The sequence below is a fragment of the Anopheles funestus genome, chromosome 2RL (assembly GCF_943734845.2).
Source record: "Anopheles funestus chromosome 2RL, idAnoFuneDA-416_04, whole genome shotgun sequence".
NCBI classification, from domain to species: domain Eukaryota; kingdom Metazoa; phylum Arthropoda; class Insecta; order Diptera; family Culicidae; genus Anopheles; species Anopheles funestus.
Window position 1 is genome coordinate 93,047,860 of NC_064598.1, and position 24,636 is coordinate 93,072,495.

Consider the following 24,636-nt stretch of genomic DNA (forward strand, 5'->3'; position numbering starts at 1 on the left):
AACATCCCAACGATGGACAGCAGCGAGTGAACGGAGGTCACGAAATAACCTAGAAATAACTATAACTGCTCACCTTAATTGCTTGCTGTAGTGCGACAGACCATCCTTCGTCCCGTTCTGCATTGTACGCTACCATACAAAACCTTCGGAATGGGATGTTTTTGAAGTATAATGTTATTGTTCGGGTGCAAACGAATGATCTTTGATCTGAGCCATGGTCACAGACATGGGCCGGAAAATGGGAACAATGTTTGCTTGCGCCCGGAGCAACCCGCGTCCGGGAACGGTACCAACCCAATAAGCAACGAGCTTTTTCCTTTTTCAAACGAGCTTCTACACACTAAAGAGCCGCTTCCTACGGGGTTTTGAAACGTGACCACGAAGAATGCAACGCTGCGCTTGATTGCGAACGTTACGTTTGTTGCTTTGATCGTGCGGTACCAGGCGTCTCCATTTTAGGGGAGTTAATTTCAAGCACTGAAAAAACACAGCAAACCACCTCTCTCTTTCGTACGTTGTGAAAAAAAGATGCATTTCCCATCATTGCTTTATAGTTTTGACCTTGAAAGGAAAAGAAGTTTTCATTGTTTTAAGCATAATTATGTGGAAACACACACATGCGAATAATTAAAATAATTACAATGTTATGGTTTTCTATGCATTGTACTTAACTCAGATAGATAATGTACTTCTTTACACGCACTCAAGAAGACTGAAATATTTAAATGTTTTACCCTGTGTCTGTTTGATTTAGCCCTTTCTTTTCGGAATTGAATTTTTCATCATATTTCGGTCAGTGCCTATTTGGTCCTTTCATTTCTATTTTAAACCTTGACACGGTACGATGACATGTCTGTATAGACTGCTCTGTCCAATCTTGACACAAATCCTACCACATTTAGGTTCCGCTGTGTACTCGCGTTGGCACACTGCCTAATGGCTAGTAGAAGGGCCAGTTTCGTCGGTTGATAAAGTCCAATGACCCGTTTGCTTTTGTTACGTTCGTTTAATTTTGTTGGCACAATTTAATTCATCAAAGCATAAAAAGGATATTTTTTTTTGTAAAATATACTGAATTAAAAATATTACCTAATTTAAAATAATATTTTAAAAGCCATTCGACTATTGTAAAAGCTTTATGCTGCTCTTTGCTGACCAAAAACCTACACGCACAAAAAAGGCACTCTCTTTTCATTATCGTAAGAGCGTATCGGAGCGATAAAAATAAACCACGTTTTTTCACAATCTGATCCATCCATCTCGGCTTCCATTAGTATATCCGTACGCTTTCATCAATTGAGTTAACTGTGAGCTCGGTTCCTGGTCATCAAACATGCCGGGAGGAGATAATTTTTTAGTGTAAAAACGCTAGAGAAATTTTGTTTCAAAAATGTTTGATTTTTAGTTTTTCCTTTACCGAAGCATATTTTCAACTAGCTCAGCTAATCGGAAAGAAATTGATGCCAAAAAGGATACTCATATTGCATGCACTTGTTTACGATCGTCAACATGTTTGTTCCATTCCTTTGTGAAATGTTTGTCTTACACGTGCAATGTCTAACCGGAAATCGAAATAAACTGAAACAGAAACCAATGACTTCCCGACACAAAACACTTCACCCAGCGCAAGAATGAAAACAAAGCTCCCAACAGTATGTAAGTATCCAACCGGGCAAGTATACATGGCACCTACTATTTGTCAACTTGGCACACACCAACACTCGACTCTCACTCCTTTTTGCTGGAAAGTTATAGCCTTTGCATATTTGATGATACGAGATCGCTACGGATACGGCTCAGGAGCCCGTATCGAGATTGATTGGGACATCGGTAGAAGATAGCCATGAGCAACACATTGACGGTACGCCCTGATACGCCCTGGTACGAATCTGATTTTAACACAACCCAAATATCTTCCTGGATTATGTACCATTCGGGCTTAAAATTCCTATCACCAACTATGCCAGCATCACCGGCAGATTCAATCAGCATTCCCTTGTGCTGATTCAAGGAATGAGACGTTCCGTTGTGGAAAGACCCATATGGCTTAAGAAGCATGGAAATATCTTGAACAAACCGTGAAACACCACACAACCGTACACATACACACGGTCCATATTCTATGCACTAGTAATGAAAGGTCATAAATCATTCCCAAAAAAGGGGTTAAATCGATATTTTGCCTCATCGTTTCTGGGACCCGTATGTCCGAACGCGTACGGAGTAAAAAGGGAGAAAATATTGATTCTACCGTTACCATCCATACGATACTTCATCAAATCCGAATTCGGTAGCAAGTTTTTAGGGGTAAAAGTTCGCAACAAGCATTGGGCAAAACTTAGCCCTTTTTGCTAAAATTCTGCTGACGAAATCATGCTGGTGAAGAAACACAAAAGATTACTTCAAAATGGAGTATTGATTTTGCCAATCAGTGATTTGTTTCGCCACACGATTGGAACTCTGTAGTTACAGCATCCTTTTTCCTTTTTGCTCCTCTGAATTACCTTCAGCAGCAAGCAAGCAAATTTTAAAGAATTGTTCAAACAAAACATAAGAAAATCGAAACAGTTGGACGAAACCTGGACGGGGGAAAAGAATCTTGAACAAGAATTTCTACCTGTGCGCAAACTTTGCGCCGGGTCAAAGTTAGCATCGGGTTGGAAAAGTTTGGAACGTCTCTTACATGCATCGTTCCCACCGACGTTACACCACCGATAAGAAACTATGCGGTTCGAGTTTTTCGGTTCGTATTCGAAAAGCAGACATTTTAAACGTTTTAAAAAATGTGCACGTGTCTGCAATCGGCAGTTTTACGATGGTTTCGTGAATTTCGTGAACCATAAACTATCCACAGTAACATTAATGCATGATCGATTCCCTTTTTACTTGTAGCTCTTACTTCCCGGACGGACGGAATGAAAAATGGTGCAGACGGCGTGGTTAGTGTAGAAAAGCTGCAACGAAATGTTGCACTACAATAAATCAGTTGTTCATTTTAACTGCGCTGATGAATGGATATGGGCGCGTGGAAGAGGAGTTTGTTTTATTTGTGTGTGTTTTAAGTTTCAAAGCAATGTTGAACTGCATGTATGTGAAATTTGTTTGTGACTTATGGCGATGATCCCCCTCTGAACCTTACAATGGTTCGATGATCGATATGATCTCGCGACATTCAATTTTTAATCATTTAAATCTCACGAATAGATGTTTAAAGCAAGAAAATAATGAGTATTTCGTATAGCAAACAATGTCGACGGGTATTCCATCAATCACAGCACATATTTGTTTTTTTCTATGCTTAATTTCAGGTGTTTCTAAAAGAGATAGGAATAAAAACTCCTTTTAGTGAGTCAACTCAGAGTGAATGAGTCGTTATTAGGAGTCAGCTCGTTTAACGATTCATTTTGGAGTCATAAAAAACCCGGCATAGACGTAGAAGTAAAGGTTCGGTCATTTTCGGTTAAATAAAAAAACGAGTAAAAATTTATAAAAAAAAGAAAAAATATAAAAATTTGATAATTTCATAAGGCTCAGTTTTGCACCAAGTTTTGCCTATAACTCGGTCGGTATTCAACGGATCGCCAATCTTTATCATGTGGTCGATAGATGCCACCCTTGGCTACATTTTCTTCTTGGACGGACATGCCCTCAGATATTTGTAGCAGAAGTGATTCCAGGAACCAAGTTCCTTACGCTGATTGAGAAAATGTAAAATTTTCCTCATTTTTGCATCTTGTTTTGCCTATAACTCGGTCGGTATCCAACGGATCGCCAATCGTTTAACTGTGGTCGATAGATGGTACCAATGGCTATATTTTCTTCTTGGACCGCCATGCTCTCAGCTGTCCGTGCCAGAAGTTATTCGAGGAACCAAGTTCCTTACCCTGTTTGAGAAAATGTAAAATTTTCCTCATTTTTGCACCAAGTTTTGCCTATAACTCGGTCGGTATCCAACGGATCGCCAATCTTTAACCTGTGGTCGATAGATGGCACCAATGGCTACATTTTCTTCTTGGACGGCCATGCCCTCAGATGTCTGTGCCAGAAATTATTCGAGGAACCAAGTTCCTTATCCTGTTTGAAAAAATGTAAAATTTTCTTCATTTTTGAGCAATTTAGCAAAATTTTTAAATGTGATAAATTTTCATGCAAATTTGTTGCAACGTGTTTCTTTTCACTCAAATAATGCTTTAAATTAAAAAAATAATAAAAAATCAGAAAAAAATTTAAAAAAAATTTCAGCTCGAAAATTTCGTAAGGCTTACCCCTTACGATTTTTTTGGGAAATTTTGCAAAAAAAATGAAATTGATTTATTTTAATGCCAATTGGTTGCAATGTGTTTCTTTTCACTCCAGTAATGCTTCAAATAAAAAAAGAGTGAAAAATAATAAAATAAATCAAAAGATTAAAAAAAATAAAACTAAGGCTCATTTTTGCACCAAGTTTTGCCTATAACTCGGTCGGTATCCAACGGATCGCCAATCTTTAACCTGTGGTCGATAGATGGCACCAATGGCTACATTTTCTTCTTGGACGGCCATGCCCTCAGATGTCTGTGGCAGAAGTTATTCGAGGAACCAAGTTCCTTACCCTGTTTGAGAAAATGTTAAATTTTCCTCATTTTTGCATCAAGTTTTGCCTATAACTCGGTCGATATCCAACGAATCGCCAATCTTTAACCTGTGGTCGATAGATGGCACCAATGGCTACATTTTCTTCTTGGACGGCCATGCCCTCAGAAGTCTGTGGCAGAAGTTATTCGAGGAACCAAGTTCCTTACCCTGTTTGAAAAAATGTAAAATTTTCCTCATTTTTGAGCAATTTAGTAAAATTTTTAAATGTCATATATGTTCATGCAAATTTGTTGCAATGTGTTTCTTTTCACTCAAATAATGCTTTAAATTAAAAAAATAATAAAAAATCAGAAAAAAATTTTAAAAAAATTTTCAGCTCGAAAATTTCATAAGGCTTACCCCTTACGATTTTTTTTGGGAAATTTTGCAAAAAAAATGAAATTGATTTATTTTAATGCCAATTGGTTGCAATGTGTTTCTTTTCACTCCAGTAATGCTTCAAATAAAAAAAAGAGTGAAAAATAATAAAAAAATCAAAAGATTAAAAAAATAAAACTAAGGCTCATTTTTGCACCAAGTTTTGCATATAACTCGGTCGGTATCCAACGGATCGCCGATCTTTAACCTGTGGTCGATAGATGGCACCAATGGCTACATTTTCTTCTTGGACGGCCATGCCCTCAGATGTCTGTGGCAGAAGTTATTCGAGGAACCAAGTTCCTTACCCTGTTTGAGAAAATGTAAAATTTTCCTCATTTTTGCAGCAAGTTTTGCCTATAACTCGGTTGATATCCAACAAATCGCCAATCTTTAACCTGTGGTCGATAGATGGCACCAATGGCTACATTTTCTTCTTGGACGGATATGCCCTCAGATGTCTGTGGCAGAAGTTATTCGAGGAACCAAGTTCCTTACCCTGTTTGAGAAAATGTAAAATTTTCCTCATTTTTGCATCAAGTTTTGCCTATAACTCGGTCGGTATCCAACGAATCGCCAATCTTTAACCTGTGGTCGATAGATGGCACCAATGGCTACATTTTCTTCTTGGACGGCCATGCCCTCAGATGTCTGTGCCAGAAGTTATTCGAGGAACCAAGTTCCTTACCCTGTTTGAAAAAATGTAAAATTTTCCTCATTTTTGCATCAAGTTTTGCCTATAACTCGGTCGGTATCCAACGGATCGCCAATCTTTAACCTGTGGTCAATAGATGGCACCAATGGCTACATTTTCTTCTTGGACGGCCATGCCCTCAGATGTCTGTGGCAGAAGTTATTCGAGGAACCAAGTTCCTTACCCTGTTTGAAAAAATGTAAAATTTTCCTCATTTTTGCATCAAGTTTTGCCTATAACTCGGTCGGTATCCAACGGATCGCCAATCTTTAACCTGTGGTCGATAGATGGCACCAATGGCTACATTTTCTTCTTGGACGGATATGCCCTCAGATGTCTGTGGCAGAAGTTATTCGAGGAACCAAGTTCCTTACCCTGTTTGAAAAAATGTAAAATTTTCCTCATTTTTGAGCAATTTAGCAAAATTTTTAAATGTCATATATTTTGATGCAAATTTGTTGCAATGTGTTTCTTTTCACTCAAATAATGCTATAAATTAAAAAAATAATAAAAAATCAGAAAAAAATTTTAAAATAAATTTTCAGCTCGAAAATTTCATAAGGCTTACCCCTTACGATTTTTTTGGGAAATTTTGCAAAAAAAATGAAATTGATTTATTTTAATGCCAATTGGTTGCAATGTGTTTCTTTTCACTCCAGTAATGCTTCAAATAAAAAAAATAGTGAAAAATAATAACAAAATCAAAAGATAAAAAAAATAAAACTAAGGCTCATTTTTGCATCAAGTTTTGCCTATAACTCGGTCGGTATCCAACGGATCGCCAATCTTTAACCTGTGGTCGATAGATGGCACCAATGGCTACATTTACTTCTTGGACGGATATGCCCTCAGATGTCTGTGGCAGAAGTTATTCGAGGAACCAAGTTCCTTACCCTGTTTGAGAAAATGTAAAATTTTCCTCATTTTTGCATCAAGTTTTGCCTATAACTCGGTCGGTATCCAACGAATCGCCAATCTTTAACCTGTGGTCGATAGATGGCACCAATGGCTACATTTTCTTCTTGGACGGCCATGCCCTCAGATGTCTGTGCCAGAAGTTATTCGAGGAACCAAGTTCCTTACCCTGTTTGAAAAAATGTAAAATTTTCCTCATTTTTGCATCAAGTTTTGCCTATAACTCGGTCGGTATCCAACGGATCGCCAATCTTTAACCTGTGGTCGATAGATGGTACCAATGGCTATATTTTCTTCTTGGACAGCCATGCTCTCAGCTGTCCGTGCCAGAAGTTATTCGAGGAACCAAGTTCCTTACCCTATTTGAGAAAATGTAAAATTTTCCTCATTTTTGCACCAAGTTTTGCCTATAACTCGGTCGGTATCCAACGGATCGCCAATCTTTAACCTGTGGTCGATAGATGGCACCAATGGCTACATTTTCTTCTTGGACGGCCATGCCCTCAGATGTCTGTGGCAGAAGTTATTCGAGGAACCAAGTTCCTTACCCTGTTTGAAAAAATGTAAAATTTTCCTCATTTTTGAGCAATTTAGCAAAATTTTTAAATGTCATATATTTTCATGCAAATTTGTTGCAATGTGTTTCTTTTCACTCAAATAATGCTTTAAATTAAAAAAATAATAAAAAATCAGAAAAAAATTTTAAAAAAAATTTTCAGCTCGAAAATTTCATAAGGCTTACCCCTTACGATTTTTTTGGGAAATTTTGCAAAAAAAATGAAATTGATTTATTTTAATGCCAATTGGTTGCAATGTGTTTCTTTTCACTCTAGTAATGCTTCAAATAAAAAAAATAGTGAAAAATAATAAAAAAATCAAAAGATTAAAAAAAATAAAACTAAGGCTCATTTTTGCACCAAGTTTTGCCTATAACTCGGTCGGTATCCAACGAATCGCCAATCTTTAACCTGTGGTCGATAGATGGCACCAATGGCTACATTTTCTTCTTGGACGGCCATGCCCTCAGATGTCTGTGGCAGAAGTTATTCGAGGAACCAAGTTCCTTACCCTGTTTGAAAAAATGTAAAATTTTCCTCATTTTTGAGCAATTTAGCAAAATTTTTAAATGTCATATATTTTCATGCAAATTTGTTGCAATGTGTTTCTTTTCACTCAAATAATGCTTTAAATTAAAAAAATAATAAAAAATCAGAAAAAAAATTTAAAAAAAATTTCAGCTCGAAAATTTCATAAGGCTTACCCCTTACGATTTTTTTGGGAAATTTTGCAAAAAAAATGAAATTGATTTATTTTAATGCCAATTGGTTGCAATGTGTTTCTTTTCACTCCAGTAATGCTTCAAATAAAAAAAATAGTGAAAAATAATAAAAAAATCAAAAGATAAAAAAAATAAAACTAAGGCTCATTTTTGCATCAAGTTTTGCCTATAACTCGGTCGGTATCCAACGGATCGCCAATCTTTAACCTGTGGTCGATAGATGGCACCAATGGCTACATTTACTTCTTGGACGGATATGCCCTCAGATGTCTGTGGCAGAAGTTATTCGAGGAACCAAGTTCCTTACCCTGTTTGAGAAAATGTAAAATTTTCCTCATTTTTGCATCAAGTTTTGCCTATAACTCGGTCGGTATCCAACGAATCGCCAATCTTTAACCTGTGGTCGATAGATGGCACCAATGGCTACATTTTCTTCTTGGACAGCCATGCCCTCAGATGTCTGTGGCAGAAGTTATTCGAGGAACCAAGTTCCTTACCCTGTTTGAAAAAATGTAAAATTTTCCTCATTTTTGCATCAAGTTTTGCCTATAACTCGGTCGGTATCCAACGGATCGCCAATCTTTAACCTGTGGTCGATAGATGGCACCAATGGCTACATTTTCTTCTTGGACGGCCATGCCCTCAGATGTCTGTGGCAGAAGTTATTCGAGGAACCAAGTTCCTTACCCTGTTTGAAAAAATGTAAAATTTTCCTCATTTTTGAGCAATTCAGCAAAATTTTTAAATGTCATATATTTTCATGCGAATTTGTTGCAACGTGTTTCTTTTCACTCAAATAATGCTTTAAATTAAAAAAATAATAAAAAATCAGAAAAAAAATTTAAAAAAATTTTCAGCTCGAAAATTTCATAAGGCTTACCCCTTACGATTTTTTTTGGGAAATTTTGCAAAAAAAATGAAATTGATTTATTTTAATGCCAATTGGTTGCAATGTGTTTCTTTTCACTCAAATAATGCTATAAATTAAAAAAATAATAAAAAATCAGAAAAAAATTTTAAAAAAATTTTCAGCTCGAAAATTTCATAAGGCTTACCCCTTACGATTTTTTTTGGGAAATTTTGCAAAAAAAATGAAATTGATTTATTTTAATGCCAATTGGTTGCAATGTGTTTCTTTTCACTCCAGTAATGCTTCAAATAAAAAAAAGAGTGAAAAATAATAAAAAAATCAAAAGATTAAAAAAATAAAACTAAGGCTCATTTTTGCACCAAGTTTTGCATATATCTCGGTCGGTATCCAACGGATCGCCGATCTTTAACCTGTGGTCGATAGATGGCACCAATGGCTACATTTTCTTCTTGGACGGCCATGCCCTCAGATGTCTGTGGCAGAAGTTATTCGAGGAACCAAGTTCCTTACCCTGTTTGAGAAAATGTAAAATTTTCCTCATTTTTGCAGCAAGTTTTGCCTATAACTCGGTTGATATCCAACAAATCGCCAATCTTTAACCTGTGGTCGATAGATGGCACCAATGGCTACATTTTCTTCTTGGACGGCCATGCCCTCAGATGTCTGTGGCAGAAGTTATTCGAGGAACCAAGTTCCTTACCCTGTTTGAGAAAATGTAAAATTTTCCTCATTTTTGCACCAAGTTTTGCCTATATCTCGGTCGGTATCCAACGGATCGCCGATCTTTAACCTGTGGTCGATAGATGGCACCAATGGCTACATTTTCTTCTTGGACGGCCATGCCCTCAGATGTCTGTGGCAGAAGTTATTCGAGGAACCAAGTTCCTTACCCTGTTTGAGAAAATGTAAAATTTTCCTCATTTTTGCAGCAAGTTTTGCCTATAACTCGGTTGATATCCAACGAATCGCCAATCTTCACCCTGTGGTCGATAGATGACACCAATGGCTACATTTTCTTCTTGGACGGATATGCCCTCAGATGTCTGTGGCAGAAGTTATTCGAGGAACCAAGTTCCTTACCCTGTTTGAGAAAATGTAAAATTTTCCTCATTTTTGCACCAAGTTTTGCCTATAACTCGGTTGATATCCAACGAATCGCCAATCTTTAACCTGTGGTCGATAGATGGCACCAATGGCTACATTTTCTTCTTGGACGGCCATGTCCTCAGATGTCTGTGGCAGAAGTTATTCGAGGAACCAAGTTCCTTACCCTGTTTGAAAAAATGTAAAATTTTCCTCATTTTTGAGCAATTTAGCAAAATTTTTAAATGTCATATATTTTCATGCAAATTTGTTGCAATGTGTTTCTTTTCACTCAAATAATGCTTTGAATTAAAAAAATAATAAAAAATCAGAAAAAAATTTAAAAATAATTTCAGCTCGAAAATTTCATAAGGCTTACCCCTTACGATTTTTTTGGGAAATTTTGCAAAAAAAAATGAAATTGATTTATTTTAATGCCAATTGGTTGCAATGTGTTTCTTTTCACTCCAGTAATGCTTCAAATAAAAAAAATTGTGAAAAATAATAAAAAAATCAAAAGATTAAAAGAAATAAAACTAAGGCTCATTTTTGCACCAAGTTTTGCCTATATCTCGGTCGGTATCCAACGGATCGCCAATCTTTAACCTGTGGTCGATAGATGGCACCAATGGCTACATTTTCTTATTGGACGGATATGCCCTCAGATGTCTGTGGCAGAAGTTATTCGAGGAACCAAGTTCCTTACCCTGTTTGAGAAAATGTAAAATTTTCCTCATTTTTGCATCATGTTTTGCCTATAACTCGGTCGGTATCCAACGGATCGCCAATCTTTAACCTGTGGTAGATAGATGGCACCAATGGCTACATTTTCTTCTTGGACGGATATGCCCTCAGGTGTCCGTGCCGGAAGTTATTCGAGGAACCAAGTTCCTTACCCTGTTTGAAAAAATGTAAAATTTTCCTCATTTTTGCACCAAGTTTTGCCTATAACTCGGTCGGTATCCAACAGATCGCCAATCTTTAACCTCTGGTCGATAGATGGCACCAATGGCTACATTTTCTTCTTGGACGGCCATGCCCTCAGATGTCTGTGGCAGAAGTTATTCGAGGAACCAAGTTCCTTACCCTGTTTGAAAAAATGTAAAATTTTCCTCATTTTTGAGCAATTTAGCAAAATTTTTAAATGTCATATATTTTGATGCAAATTTGTTGCAATGTGTTTCTTTTCACTCAAATAATGCTTTAAATTAAAATAATAATAAAAAATCAGAAAAAAAATTTAAAAAAATTTTCAGCTCGAAAATTTCATAAGGCTTACCCCTTACGATTTTTTTGGGAAATTTTGCAAAAAAAAATGAAATTGATTTATTTTAATGCCAATTGGTTGCAATGTGTTTCTTTTCACTCCAGTAATGCTTCAAATAAAAAAAATTGTGAAAAATAATAAAAAAATCAAAAGATTAAAAAAAATAAAACTAAGGCTCATTTTTGCACCAAGTTTTGCCTATATCTCGGTCGGTATCCAACGGATCGCCGATCTTTAACCTGTGGTCGATAGATGGCACCAATGGCTACATTTTCTTCTTGGACAGCCATGCTCTCAGGTGTTCGTGCCGGAAGTTATTCGAGGAACCAAGTTCCTTACCCTGTTTGAGAAAATGTAAAATTTTCCTCATTTTTGCACCAAGTTTTGCCTATAACTCGGTTGATATCCAACGAATCGCCAATCTTCACCCTGTGGTCGATAGATGACACCAATGGCTACATTTTCTTCTTGGACGGATATGCCCTCAGATGTCTGTGGCAGAAGTTATTCGAGGAACCAAGTTCCTTACCCTGTTTGAGAAAATGTAAAATTTTCCTCATTTTTGCAGCAAGTTTTGCCTATAACTCGGTTGATATCCAACGAATCGCCAATCTTTAACCTGTGGTCGATAGATGGCACCAATGGCTACATTTTCTTCTTGGACGGATATGCCCTCAGATGTCTGTGACAGAAGTTATTCGAGGAACCAAGTTCCTTACCCTGTTTGAGAAAATGTAAAATTTTCCTCATTTTTGCACCAAGTTTTGCCTATATCTCGGTCGGTATCCAACGGATCGCCGATTTTTAACCTGTGGTCGATAGATGGCACCAATGGCTACATTTTCTTCTTGGACGGCCATGCCCTCAGATGTCTGTGGCAGAAGTTATTCGAGGAACCAAGTTCCTTACCCTGTTTGAGAAAATGTAAAATTTTCCTCATTTTTGCAGCAAGTTTTGCCTATAACTCGGTTGATATCCATCGAATCGCCAATCTTTAACCTGTGGTCGATAGATGGCACCAATGGCTACATTTTCTTCTTGGACGGATATGCCCTCAGATGTCTGTGGCAGAAGTTATTCGAGGAACCAAGTTCCTTACCCTGTTTGAGAAAATGTAAAATTTTCCTCATTTTTGCAGCAAGTTTTGCCTATAACTCGGTTGATATCCAACGAATCGCCAATCTTCAACCTGTGGTCGATAGATGGCACCAATGGCTACATTTTCTTCTTGGACGGATATGCCCTCAGATGTCTGTGGCAGAAGTTATTCGAGGAACCAAGTTCCTTACCCTGTTTGAAAAAATGTAAAATTTTCCTCATTTTTGAGCAATTTAGCAAAATTTTTAAATGTCATATATTTTCATGCAAATTTGTTGCAATGTGTTTCTTTTCACTCAAATAATGCTTTGAATTAAAAAAATAATAAAAAATCAGAAAAAAATTTAAAAATAATTTCAGCTCGAAAATTTCATAAGGCTTACCCCTTACGATTTTTTTGGGAAATTTTGCAAAAAAAATGAAATTGATTTATTTTAATGCCAATTGGTTGCAATGTGTTTCTTTTCACTCCAGTAATGCTTCAAATAAAAAAAATTGTGAAAAATAATAAAAAAATCAAAAGATTAAAAGAAATAAAACTAAGGCTCATTTTTGCACCAAGTTTTGCCTATATCTCGGTCGGTATCCAACGGATCGCCGATCTTTAACCTGTGGTCGATAGATGGCACCAATGGCTACATTTTCTTCTTGGACAGCCATGCTCTCAGGTGTTCGTGCCGGAAGTTATTCGAGGAACCAAGTTCCTTACCCTGTTTGAGAAAATGTAAAATTTTCCTCATTTTTGCAGCAAGTTTTGCCTATAACTCGGTTGATATCCAACGAATCGCCAATCTTCACCCTGTGGTCGATAGATGACACCAATGGCTACATTTTCTTCTTGGACGGATATGCCCTCAGATGTCTGTGGCAGAAATTATTCGAGGAACCAAGTTCCTTACCCTGTTTGAAAAAATGTAAAATTTTCCTCATTTTTGCAGCAAGTTTTGCCTATATCTCGGTTGATATCCAACGAATCGCCAATCTTCAACATGTGGTCGATAGATGGCACCAATGGCTACATTTTCTTCTTGGACGGATATGCCCTCAGATGTCTGTGGCAGAAGTTATTCGAGGAACCAAGTTCCTTACCCTGTTTGAAAAAATGTAAAATTTTCCTCATTTTTGAGCAATTTAGCAAAATTTTTAAATGTCATATATTTTCATGCAAATTTGTTGCAATGTGTTTCTTTTCACTCAAATAATGCTTTAAATTAAAAAAATAATAAAAAATCAGAAAAAAATTTTAAAAAAAATTTTCAGCTCGAAAATTTCATAAGGCTTACCCCTTACGATTTTTTTGGGAAATTTTGCAAAAAAAATGAAATTGATTTATTTTAATGCCAATTGGTTGCAATGTGTTTCTTTTCACTCTAGTAATGCTTCAAATAAAAAAAATAGTGAAAAATAATAAAAAAATCAAAAGATTAAAAAAAATAAAACTAAGGCTCATTTTTGCACCAAGTTTTGCCTATAACTCGGTCGGTATCCAACGGATCGCCAATCTTTAACCTGTGGTCGATAGATGGCACCAATGGCTACATTTTCTTATTGGACGGCCATGCCCTCAGATGTCTGTGGCAGAAGTTATTCGAGGAACCAAGATCCTTACCCTGTTTGAGAAAATGTAAAATTTTCCTCATTTTTGCATCAAGTTTTGCCTATAACTCGGTCGGTATCCAACGAATCGCCAATCTTTAACCTGTGGTCGATAGATGGCACCAATGGCTACATTTTCTTCTTGGACGGCCATGCCCTCAGATGTCTGTGGCAGAAGTTATTCGAGGAACCAAGTTCCTTACCCTGTTTGAAAAAATGTAAAATTTTCCTCATTTTTGAGCAATTTAGCAAAATTTTTAAATGTCATATATTTTGATGCAAATTTGTTGCAATGTGTTTCTTTTCACTCAAATAATGCTTTGAATTAAAAAAATAATAAAAAATCAGAAAAAAAATTTAAAAAAAATTTCAGCTCGAAAATTTCATAAGGCTTACCCCTTACGATTTTTTTGGGAAATTTTGCAAAAAAAATGAAATTGATTTATTTAAATGCCAATCGGTTGCAATGTGTTTCTTTTCACTCCAGTAATGCTTCAAATAAAAAAAATAGTGAAAAATAATAAAAAAATCAAAAGATTAAAAAAAATAAAACTAAGGCTCATTTTTGCATCAAGTTTTGCCTATAACTCGGTCGGTATCCAACGGATCGCCGATCTTTAACCTGTGGTCGATAGATGGCACCAATGGCTACATTTTCTTCTTGGACGGCCATGTCCTCAGATGTCTGTGGCAGAAGTTATTCGAGGAACCAAGTTCCTTACCCTGTTTGAGAAAATGTAAAATTTTCCTCATTTTTGCATCATGTTTTGCCTATAACTCGGTCGGTATCCAACGGATCGCCAATCTTTAACCTGTGGTCGATAGATGGCACCAATGGCTACATTTTCTTATTGGACGGATATGCCCTCAGGTGTCCGTGCCGGAAGTTATTCGAGGAATCAAGTTCCTTACCCTGTTTGAAAAAATGTAAAATTTACCTCATTTTTGCAGCAAGTTTTGCCTATAACTCGGTCGGTATCCAACAGATCGCCAATCTTTAACCTGTGGTCGATAGATGGCACCAATGGCTACATTTTCTTCTTGGACGGCCATGCCCTCAGATATCTGTGGCAGAAGTTATTCGAGGAACCAAGTTCCTTACCCTGTTTGAGAAAATGTAAAATTTTCCTCATTTTTGCACCAAGTTTTGCCTATAACTCGGTTGATATCCAACGAATCGCCAATCTTCAACCTGTGGTCGATAGATGGCACCAATGGCTACATTTTCTTCTTGGACGGCCATGCCCTCAGATGTCTGTGGCAGAAGTTATTCGAGGAACCAAGTTCCTTACCCTGTTTGAGAAAATGTAAAATTTTCCTCATTTTTGCACCAAGTTTTGCCTATAACTCGGTTGATATCCAACGAATCGCCAATCTTCAACCTGTGGTCGATAGATGGCACTAATGGCTACATTTTCTTCTTGGACGGATATGCCCTCAGATGTCTGTGGCAGAAGTTATTCGAGGAACCAAGTTCCTTACCCTGTTTGAAAAAATGTAAAATTTTCCTCATTTTTGAGCAATTTAGCAAAATTTATAAATGTCATATATTTTGATGCAAATTTGTTGCAATGTGTTTCTTTTCACTCAAATAATGCTTTGAATTAAAAAAATAATAAAAAATCAGAAAAAAATTTAAAAATAATTTCAGCTCGAAAATTTCATAAGGCTTACCCCTTACGATTTTTTTGGGAAATTTTGCAAAAAAAAATGAAATTGATTTATTTTAATGCCAATTGGTTGCAATGTGTTTCTTTTCACTCCAGTAATGCTTCAAATAAAAAAAATTGTGAAAAATAATAAAAAAATCAAAAGATTAAAAGAAATAAAACTAAGGCTCATTTTTGCACCAAGTTTTGCCTATATCTCGGTCGGTATCCAACGGATCGCCGATCTTTAACCTGTGGTCGATAGATGGCACCAATGGCTACATTTTCTTCTTGGACAGCCATGCTCTCAGGTGTTCGTGCCGGAAGTTATTCGAGGAACCAAGTTCCTTACCCTGTTTGAGAAAATGTAAAATTTTCCTCATTTTTGCAGCAAGTTTTGCCTATAACTCGGTTGATATCCAACGAATCGCCAATCTTCACCCTGTGGTCGATAGATGACACCAATGGCTACATTTTCTTATTGGACGGATATGCCCTCAGATGTCTGTGGCAGAAATTATTCGAGGAACCAAGTTCCTTACCCTGTTTGAGAAAATGTAAAATTTTCCTCATTTTTGCAGCAAGTTTTGCCTATAACTCGGTCGGTATCCAACGAATCGCCAATCTTTAACCTGTGGTCGATAGATGGCACCAATGGCTACATTTTCTTCTTGGACGGCCATGCCCTCAGATGTCTGTGGCAGAAGTTATTCGAGGAACCAAGTTCCTTACCCTGTTTGAAAAAATGTAAAATTTTCCTCATTTTTGAGCAATTTAGCAAAATTTTTAAATGTCATATATTTTCATGCAAATTTGTTGCAATGTGTTTCTTTTCACTCAAATAATGCTTTAAATTAAAATAATAATAAAAAATCAGAAAAAAAATTTAAAAAAATTTTCAGCTCGAAAATTTCATAAGGCTTACCCCTTACGATTTTTTTGGGAAATTTTGCAAAAAAAATGAAATTGATTTATTTAAATGCCAATCGGTTGCAATGTGTTTCTTTTCACTCCAGTAATGCTTCAAATAAAAAAAATTGTGAAAAATAATAAAAAAATCAAAAGATTAAAAAAATAAAACTAAGGCTCATTTTTGCATCAAGTTTTGCCTATAACTCGGTCGGTATCCAACGGATCGCCAATCTTTAATCTGTGGTCGATAGATGACACCAATGGCTACATTTTCTTTTTGGAAGGCCATGCCCTCAGATGTCTGTGGCAGAAGTTATTCGAGGAACCAAGTTCCTTACCCTGTTTGAAAAAATGTAAAATTTTCCTCATTTTTGCACCAAGTTTTGCCTATAACTCGGTCGGTATCCAACGGATCGCCAATCTTTAACCTGTGGTCGATAGATGGCACCAATGGCTACATTTTCTTCTTGGACGGCCATGCCCTCAGATGTCTGTGGCAGAAGTTATTCGAGGAACCAAGTTCCTTACCCTGTTTGAAAAAATGTAAAATTTTTCTCATTTTTGAGCAATTCAGCAAAATTTTTAAATGTCATATATTTTCATGCAAATTTGTTGCAATGTGTTTCTTTTCACTCAAATAATGCTTTAAATTAAAAAAATAATAAAAAATCAGAAAAAAAATTTAAAAAAATTTTCAGCTCAAAAATTTCATAAGGCTTACCCCTTACGATTTTTTTGGGAAATTTTGCTAAAAAAATGAAATTGATTTATTTTAATGCCAATTGGTTGCAATGTGTTTCTTTTCACTCTAGTAATGCTTCAAATAAAAAAAGAGTGAAAAATAATAAAAAAATCAAAAGATTAAAAAAATAAAACTAAGGCTCATTTTTGCACCAAGTTTTGCCTATATCTCGGTCGGTATCCAACGGATCGCCGATCTTTAACCTGTGGTCGATAGATGGCACCAATGGCTACATTTTCTTCTTGGACCGCCATGCCCTCAGATGTCTGTGGCAGAAGTTATTCGAGGAACCAAGTTCCTTACCCTGTTTGAGAAAATGTAAAATTTTCCTCATTTTTGCAGCAAGTTTTGCCTATAACTCGGTTGATATCCAACGAATCGCCAATCTTCAACCTGTGGTCGATAGATGGCACCAATGGCTACATTTTCTTCTTGGACGGCCATGCCCTCAGATGTCTGTGGCAGAAGTTATTCGAGGAACCAAGTTCCTTACCCTGTTTGAAAAAATGTAAAATTTTCCTCATTTTTGAGCAATTTAGCAAAATTTTTAAATGTCATATATTTTCATGCAAATTTGTTGCAATGTGTTTCTTTTCACTCAAATAATGCTTTAAATTAAAATAATAATAAAAAATCAGAAAAAAAATTTAAAAAAATTTTCAGCTCGAAAATTTCATAAGGCTTACCCCTTACGATTTTTTTGGGAAATTTTGCAAAAAAAATGAAATTGATTTATTTAAATGCCAATCGGTTGCAATGTGTTTCTTTTCACTCCAGTAATGCTTCAAATAAAAAAAATTGTGAAAAATAATAAAAAAATCAAAAGATTAAAAAAATAAAACTAAGGCTCATTTTTGCATCAAGTTTTGCCTATAACTCGGTCGGTATCCAACGGATCGCCAATCTTTAATCTGTGGTCGATAGATGACACCAATGGCTACATTTTCTTCTTGGACCGCCATGCCCTCAGATGTCTGTGGCAGAAGTTATTCGAGGAACCAAGTTCCTTACCCTGTTTGAGAAAATGTAAAATTTTCCTCATTTTTGCAGCAAGTTTTGCCTATAACTCGGTTGATATCCAACGAATCGCCAATCTTCAACCTGTGGTCGATAGATGGCACCAATGGCTACATTTTCTTCTTGGACGGCCATGCCCTCAAATGTCTGTGGCAGAAGTTATTCGAGGAACCAAGTTCCTTACCCTGTTTGAAAAAATGTAAAATTTTCCTCATTTTTGAGCAATTCAGCAAAATTTTTAAATGTCATATATTTTCATGCAAATTTGTTGCAATGTGTTTCTTTTCACTCAAATAATGCTTTAAATTAAAAAAATAATAAAAAATCAGAAAAAAAATTTAAAAAAATTTTCAGCTCAAAAATTTCATAAGGCTTATTTCATAGGCCTTACGATTTTTTTGGGAAATTTTGCTAAAAAAATGAAATTGATTTATTTTAATGCCAATTGGTTGCAATGTGTTTCTTTTCACTCTAGTAATGCTTCAAATAAAAAAAGAGTGAAAAATAATAAAAAAATCAAAAGATTAAAAAAATAAAACTAAGGCTCATTTTTGCACCAAGTTTTGCCTATATCTCGGTCGGTATCCAACGGATCGCCGATCTTTAACCTGTGGTCGATAGATGGCACCAATGGCTACATTTTCTTCTTGGACCGCCATGCCCTCAGATGTCTGTGGCAGAAGTTATTCGAGGAACCAAGTTCCTTACCCTGTTTGAGAAAATGTAAAATTTTCCTCATTTTTGCAACAAGTTTTGCCTATAACTCGGTTGATATCCAACGAATCGCCAATCTTCAACCTGTGGTCGATAGATGGCACCAATGGCTACATTTTCTTCTTGGACGGATATGCCCTCAGATGTCTGTGGCAGAAGTTATTCGAGGAACCAAGTTCCTTACCCTGTTTGAAAAAATGTAAAATTTTCCTCATTTTTGAGCAATTTAGCAAAATTTTTAAATGTCATATATTTTCATGCAAATTTGTTGCAATGTGTTTCTTTTCACTCAAATATTGCTTTAAATTAAAAAAATAATAAAAAATCAGAAAAAAATTTAAAAAAAATTTTAGCTCGAAAATTTCATGAGGCTTACCCCTTACGATTTTTTTGGGAAATTTTGCAAAAAAAATGAAATTGATTTATTTTAATGCCAATTGGTTGCAATGTGTTTCTTTTCACTCCAGTAATGCTTCAAATAAAAAAAATTGTGAAAAATAATAAAAAAATCAAAAGATTAAAAGAAATAAAACTAAGGCTCATTTTTGCACCAAGTTTTGCCTATATCTCGGTCGGTATCCAACGGATCGCCGATCTTTAACCTGTGGTCGATAGATGGCACCAATGGCTACATTTTCTTCTTGGACGGCCATGCTCTCAGGTGTTCGTGCCGGAAGTTATTCGAGGAACCAAGTTCCTTACCCTGTTTGAGAAAATGTAAAATTTTCCTCATTTTTGCACCAAGTTTTGCCTATAACTCGGTTGATATCCAACGAATCGCCAATCTTCACCCTGTGGTCGATAGATGACACCAATGGCTACATTTTCTTCTTGGACGGCCATGCCCTCAGATGTCTGTGGCAGAAGTTATTCGAGGAACCAAGTTCCTTACCCTGTTTGAAAAAATGTAAAATTTTCCTCATTTTTGAGCAATTTAGCAAAATTTTTAAATGTCATATATTTTCATGCAAATTTGTTGCAATGTGTTTCTTTTCACTCAAATAATGCTTTAAATTAAAAAAATAATAAAAAATCAGAAAAAAATTTTCAGCTCAAAAATTTCATAAGGCTTACCCCTTACGATTATTTGGGAAATTTTGCAAAAAAAAATGAAATTGATTTATTTTAATGCCAATTGGTTGCAATGTGTTTCTTTTCACTCCAGTAATGCTTCAAATAAAAAAAAAGAGTGAAAAATAATAAAAAAATCAAAAGATTAAAAAAATAAAACTAAGACTCATTTTTGCATCAAGTTTTGCCTATAACTCGGTCGGTATCCAACGGATCGCCAATCTTTAACCTGTGGTCGATAGATGGCACCCTTGGCTACATTTTCTTCTTGGACATCCATGCTCTCAGGTGTCTGTGCCGGAAGTTACTCGAGGAACCTAGCTCCTTACCCTGTTTGAGAAAATGTAAAATTTTCCTCATTTTTGAACAATTTAGCAAAATTTATAAATTGATGTATTTTAATGCGAATTTGTTGCAATAAGTTTCTTTTCACTCAAATAATGCTTTAAATAAGAAAGGATAAGAAGATAAGAAGAGAAAGAATAAAAGGATAAGAAAGGATTAAAAAAAAATTAAAAAAAATGTATATTTGCCAATCTCCTAAGACTTTGGCCTTAGTTTTTTTTTGGGAAATTTAACAAAGTTTTAAAAATTGATTTAGTATAATGCAAGTTTGTTGAAATAAGTTTTTTCACTTAAGTTATACTTTAAACAAGAAAAGAATTAAAAATAATAAAAAAAATCTGTAAAATTGGCAATCGCCTATGGCTTAACCCATGTGTAGCAAACATTTCGTTTCAACTCATTTTTGTTTCAACTCACTCCCACATTTTCGTTTCAATTTACGTAATTACTCTTTTTGCAACTCGACTTGCCACGGCTACATGCTTACACTCATGAGTGAGTAAATGAAAAAGAGTCGATAAAACTCCTCGTGATGAGTGAACGAAACTCGTTCAATACAACGTTTCAACTCACTATCTCACTCTTACTCACTCTGCACATCTCTAGTTTCTACTTTCACCAGGAAATAATAGATTCCAGATGATCCAACTAAAATCAAATTTATTTGGTCAAATTTTAAATCGCTTATCATGAACTTATTTCTGTTAAAATTCGAACAGAAGCGTTTCAGATTACTGCTGCCAATAAATTAACTAGCTCGATAGAGCTTCCATTTGTTTGTTTGCGGTCCAATTGAAGTCAATTAGTTGAAAAGCTTTAAAACGTTCAAAAATGCATAAATCACAACAGATCATTTAAAATAATTTAATAACATTAACCAAGCAAAAAATTTTGACATTTCCTTTCTGCGTTACATTTACATTAAACTTCCCACGCCCAGAAAGGTTTGGTCGAATTAAACCCTAAAAAAATAAAATAGCACCACTACGGGTTTGCTAGCTAAGGATCACAAGGGTTTCATTCGATTGTCTTCTAAAAGATGTAGATTGTGAAATTAAAAAGCCTCGCAATTGCAAGCCTGTTGACTGTCATTAGGTTTAACGAGAAAGATTATAATTATTTATTCAACTTCTTCAAGCCCACAATGCCTAAATGGAGCGAAGCAAACCGCCATTGGTTTGATAACTGTTGCTGTGATAGTCATTCTAAATGCGTCCCTTGCTTCTAATTACTGAAAAGCTCTTGAAGTATGGATTAAAAATTTAACAATTACTTTCAGCAATGACCGCGAAAGAAAATAGCTTCCATTTTGTGCGTAAAATATTCTATTTACAAACCCTTTCGGTTTTGATAATAGTTTGTAATAGAAATTATTTTAAATTAAAACAACTAACTTAACGGCCCGATATCAAGCCGTGCCTTCGTGTCGGTGGTATATTATATCAGTTTTTTTTGCATCAAGCAACTTGATTGAAATTCGTTGCATTCTACAGTCATCATTCGGATCGACTTGCATCTACTGCAGTAGTTAACAGAGCGAACAAAATAACAACCCGTCGTCCTATATACATTTTCAATTAAGAGTTCTCCCCATGAAAGGTTGTGTAATTTAGTAGAAACTTTAACAATTTCGTCAATTTCCACACTTCAACACTGTCTACACTCGATCCTTTCGGTGTAATAGTAATTCGGTGCTGTATTCGCAACATACTAGAAATCACGTACGAATAACAATGGTGCAAGTTGCTGATGGAAGTCGTGGAAAGTAGCTCGTTTAGAGTTGCAGTACAGCGAAGCTTTGAAAAACCTTACACAAAATACGGAAACGGTAAGAAACATTTAATCTACACGAAACTAAGCGGTACGTTATTCAAACATTATTTGTTGATACAAACTAATTAAAATATTTTAATCTAATAAGTGTGATAGTGTAACCAAACTCGTCAAGTCTTTCTTGTCCAATAAGCTTCCTTTTTAAATGAACTAAGATCTTATATTAGTTCCTGCCTTACAACACCTAGTACACAGTATCATAAATTCTTTCGTTTATTTTGATATCTTCTCAAATCAAAGTAACGTCAACGATTCACTACAAACCCGCTTGGAGAAGCATCAGTTGGGGGTCTATTTTTTTTGCTCCACTTTTGCATTTCAACAACTCCACAGACATCAACGTACGACGTGAGTGTGATTTGTAGTTACAATCCAAACAAAGGCTAACGATAGTTTAACACTGCACCAGACTCACTTTCGCCAGCAACTCGTTTTGCATGTCCTTGCATAATCCCACTCACTTCACCGGTTTTGCAAATTCACCGAACTCGACAGATAGCAGACGGTGGCTGTACGATAGCGCCCGAAAACACTTTCGCTCCATTCGCTGGTGATCGAATTCTTGCTTCATACATATACCAGGAGCGATCATACAATCCCGGGGTGGCTTCCACCACTACTGCGCTGGAAGTATTGATTTTGTCCGCTTGTCAGTATATCGTCACACTTTCCACCTCACTCTGTTTTCTGTCAGAATGCCGTTTCATCGATCGCTTTCCCTTAGGCGAGTTGTGATTGTGAAAGTTTTGCCGAACGGATTGTACGGTACGTGTGAAACCGGAGGTGCTCTAGAGAAGGTTATATTCGAGTGAAATCGCTCACTATCGAAAAACTCTGAAAAACCCCCACACGAAATCCCGATAGCAGAGCTGTGCAATTGTGGCACAGTTGGAACCGGTATTTCCCTGGATGAAAATTAAGCCCACAACTGATCTCGGTACTGATACGGTTTCACCGATTCCATTCCGATGAAACGTTTTCTATTGATTTCGCGATACATTTTCTTCGTCACTAAGCTTACCAACACCACACACACACACACACACACACACACCGTAGAGAGATTGGGTAGCCATTTTCCGACAAATTGTATAAAAAGTTAAACGATTTCAATTCACGTACACTTACCTTCCATTTTGCTTAACGCTTCCCAATCATTAACAATTTCGGTCAATTGCCGGATCGACAATAGCTTTTGAATTTGTGCATGCCGTTCGATACTTCGGGCACGATTTGAGCATAAACTATTGTTTTCTTAACCATCAGCGAGATCGATGTTGTTTTTGCTTTTTGTTTTCCTTTTAAGATATTTCTCAATAAAAGCCTTCATCAAACGTTGCCCGTTAAACGGTTTCTGTCTTTTTGTTTTTCCTTCCCGTAAGCGTAAGCGAGAAGTGAATGGTATAAATTCCTTCCTAACAATCTAGCAAAATCTCCGTACTTGCTACTTAATTTTAATTTACTCGTTAAAAGCATCGTCTCACGATGGACAATAAATCACCAGGATTTGCAAAGGATTTGTTTCGGGGCCTTTCGCTTTACGCCGAAACGCATGAGCCTGTTTACGGTGAAGAATTGTTTTTACGGGGGTGGGAAAGCAAAAACCTAAATTCTTCACAGTTCGAACCTTTTTGGTCGTGATAAATTGGAAGCTGGTTTTCTGGGGTTTATTTCTGATAGGTTCGCATTGCATAAGCAGAAAAGAAAATTTATCAATAAAACCAAAAGCACAAAGGATTGATTTAATTTTGTTTTAAAAATTCATTGAGCTAAGCGAATGTTCCGAATTTCTAACAAGTTGAAATGGAATTTCAATTACCTTGCCAACAGAAAAAAGGAATAGCAAAACCAACCACCGTATAAAGTAAAATCTTATCAACGCAACGATACACCCTAATGACTATAATTTCATAAGCCATCGACATTTTGATGGCGTCTGGTGCGGACGGACGATAAGGGGAAAAATTGATGCTAACAAATATGTGTAACGTCCCACTTCGGCGTATTATGGTTCAAGTGTTGTGTATGAAATCGTATCACAACATACCGATTGTTGTCATTTTGCCTTTTGATTCTATGCTCTCTCTCTCGAAGAGCGTCTTATCATCACGGCCCCAAAAAGAACTCGATGACACTGCAGCCATATTCACTGCATGCGTACAATACTGGAACCACAAAACAGGCACACAAGTTGTGCACTACCTCTTCTCTTGCTTTTTCATCCCTTTTTTCTGTCCCTCCTTTCCATTTCCGCAGCTCTTTTGTGCGGTGGTTACGATGTGCAACAGCAGCTCACAGCATCAAATTGCCCTTTCGGGCGGGAGGCAACCATCTTCCCATCAATGGCACGTTGAAGCCATCTTTTGTCAGCAGTTTTTGCAGCTGCACTGTAAAAAAAGGGCTTCACAAATGAAGAGCGTCTGGAACAGTAGCCTCGGTAGCTGCACGTCACGTGGATTTTATCATGTCATTTTGTAAAAGGAGGGAAAACCCAACGGGGCTATTTAGCGCTCATTTTATAACCACGCTTCTTCCAAACGTTTCATCACAGTCACAAT

The 24,636-nt window shown here is 36.3% G+C and overlaps 2 long non-coding RNA genes across 13 annotated transcripts; both read right to left on the reverse strand.

The window, feature by feature from the left end:
* Window positions 1–3,810: 3,810 nt before the first annotated feature.
* On the reverse strand, window positions 3,811–19,494 carry LOC125761575 (uncharacterized). 12 transcript variants are annotated; one of them, XR_007418126.1, is made up of 7 exons: window positions 16,077–18,478; window positions 14,798–15,177; window positions 12,291–13,708; window positions 8,088–9,351; window positions 6,670–6,859; window positions 5,581–5,960; window positions 3,811–4,491 (listed from the first exon to the last, which is right to left on the reverse strand). It is a non-coding gene; the product is annotated as an uncharacterized LOC125761575 (long non-coding RNA). The 12 variants fall into 12 exon arrangements; XR_007418118.1 differs by lacking the exon at window positions 3,811–4,491 and adding an exon at window positions 18,914–19,494 and having other exon boundaries at window positions 5,363–5,960; window positions 16,077–18,199; XR_007418121.1 differs by lacking the exon at window positions 3,811–4,491 and adding an exon at window positions 7,050–8,087 and having other exon boundaries at window positions 5,363–5,960; window positions 9,162–9,351.
* Window positions 9,894–12,010, reverse strand: LOC125761576 (uncharacterized). Its single transcript, XR_007418127.1, has 2 exons — window positions 11,911–12,010; window positions 9,894–10,440 (listed from the first exon to the last, which is right to left on the reverse strand). It is a non-coding gene; the product is annotated as an uncharacterized LOC125761576 (long non-coding RNA).
* Window positions 19,495–24,636: the final 5,142 nt, after the last annotated feature.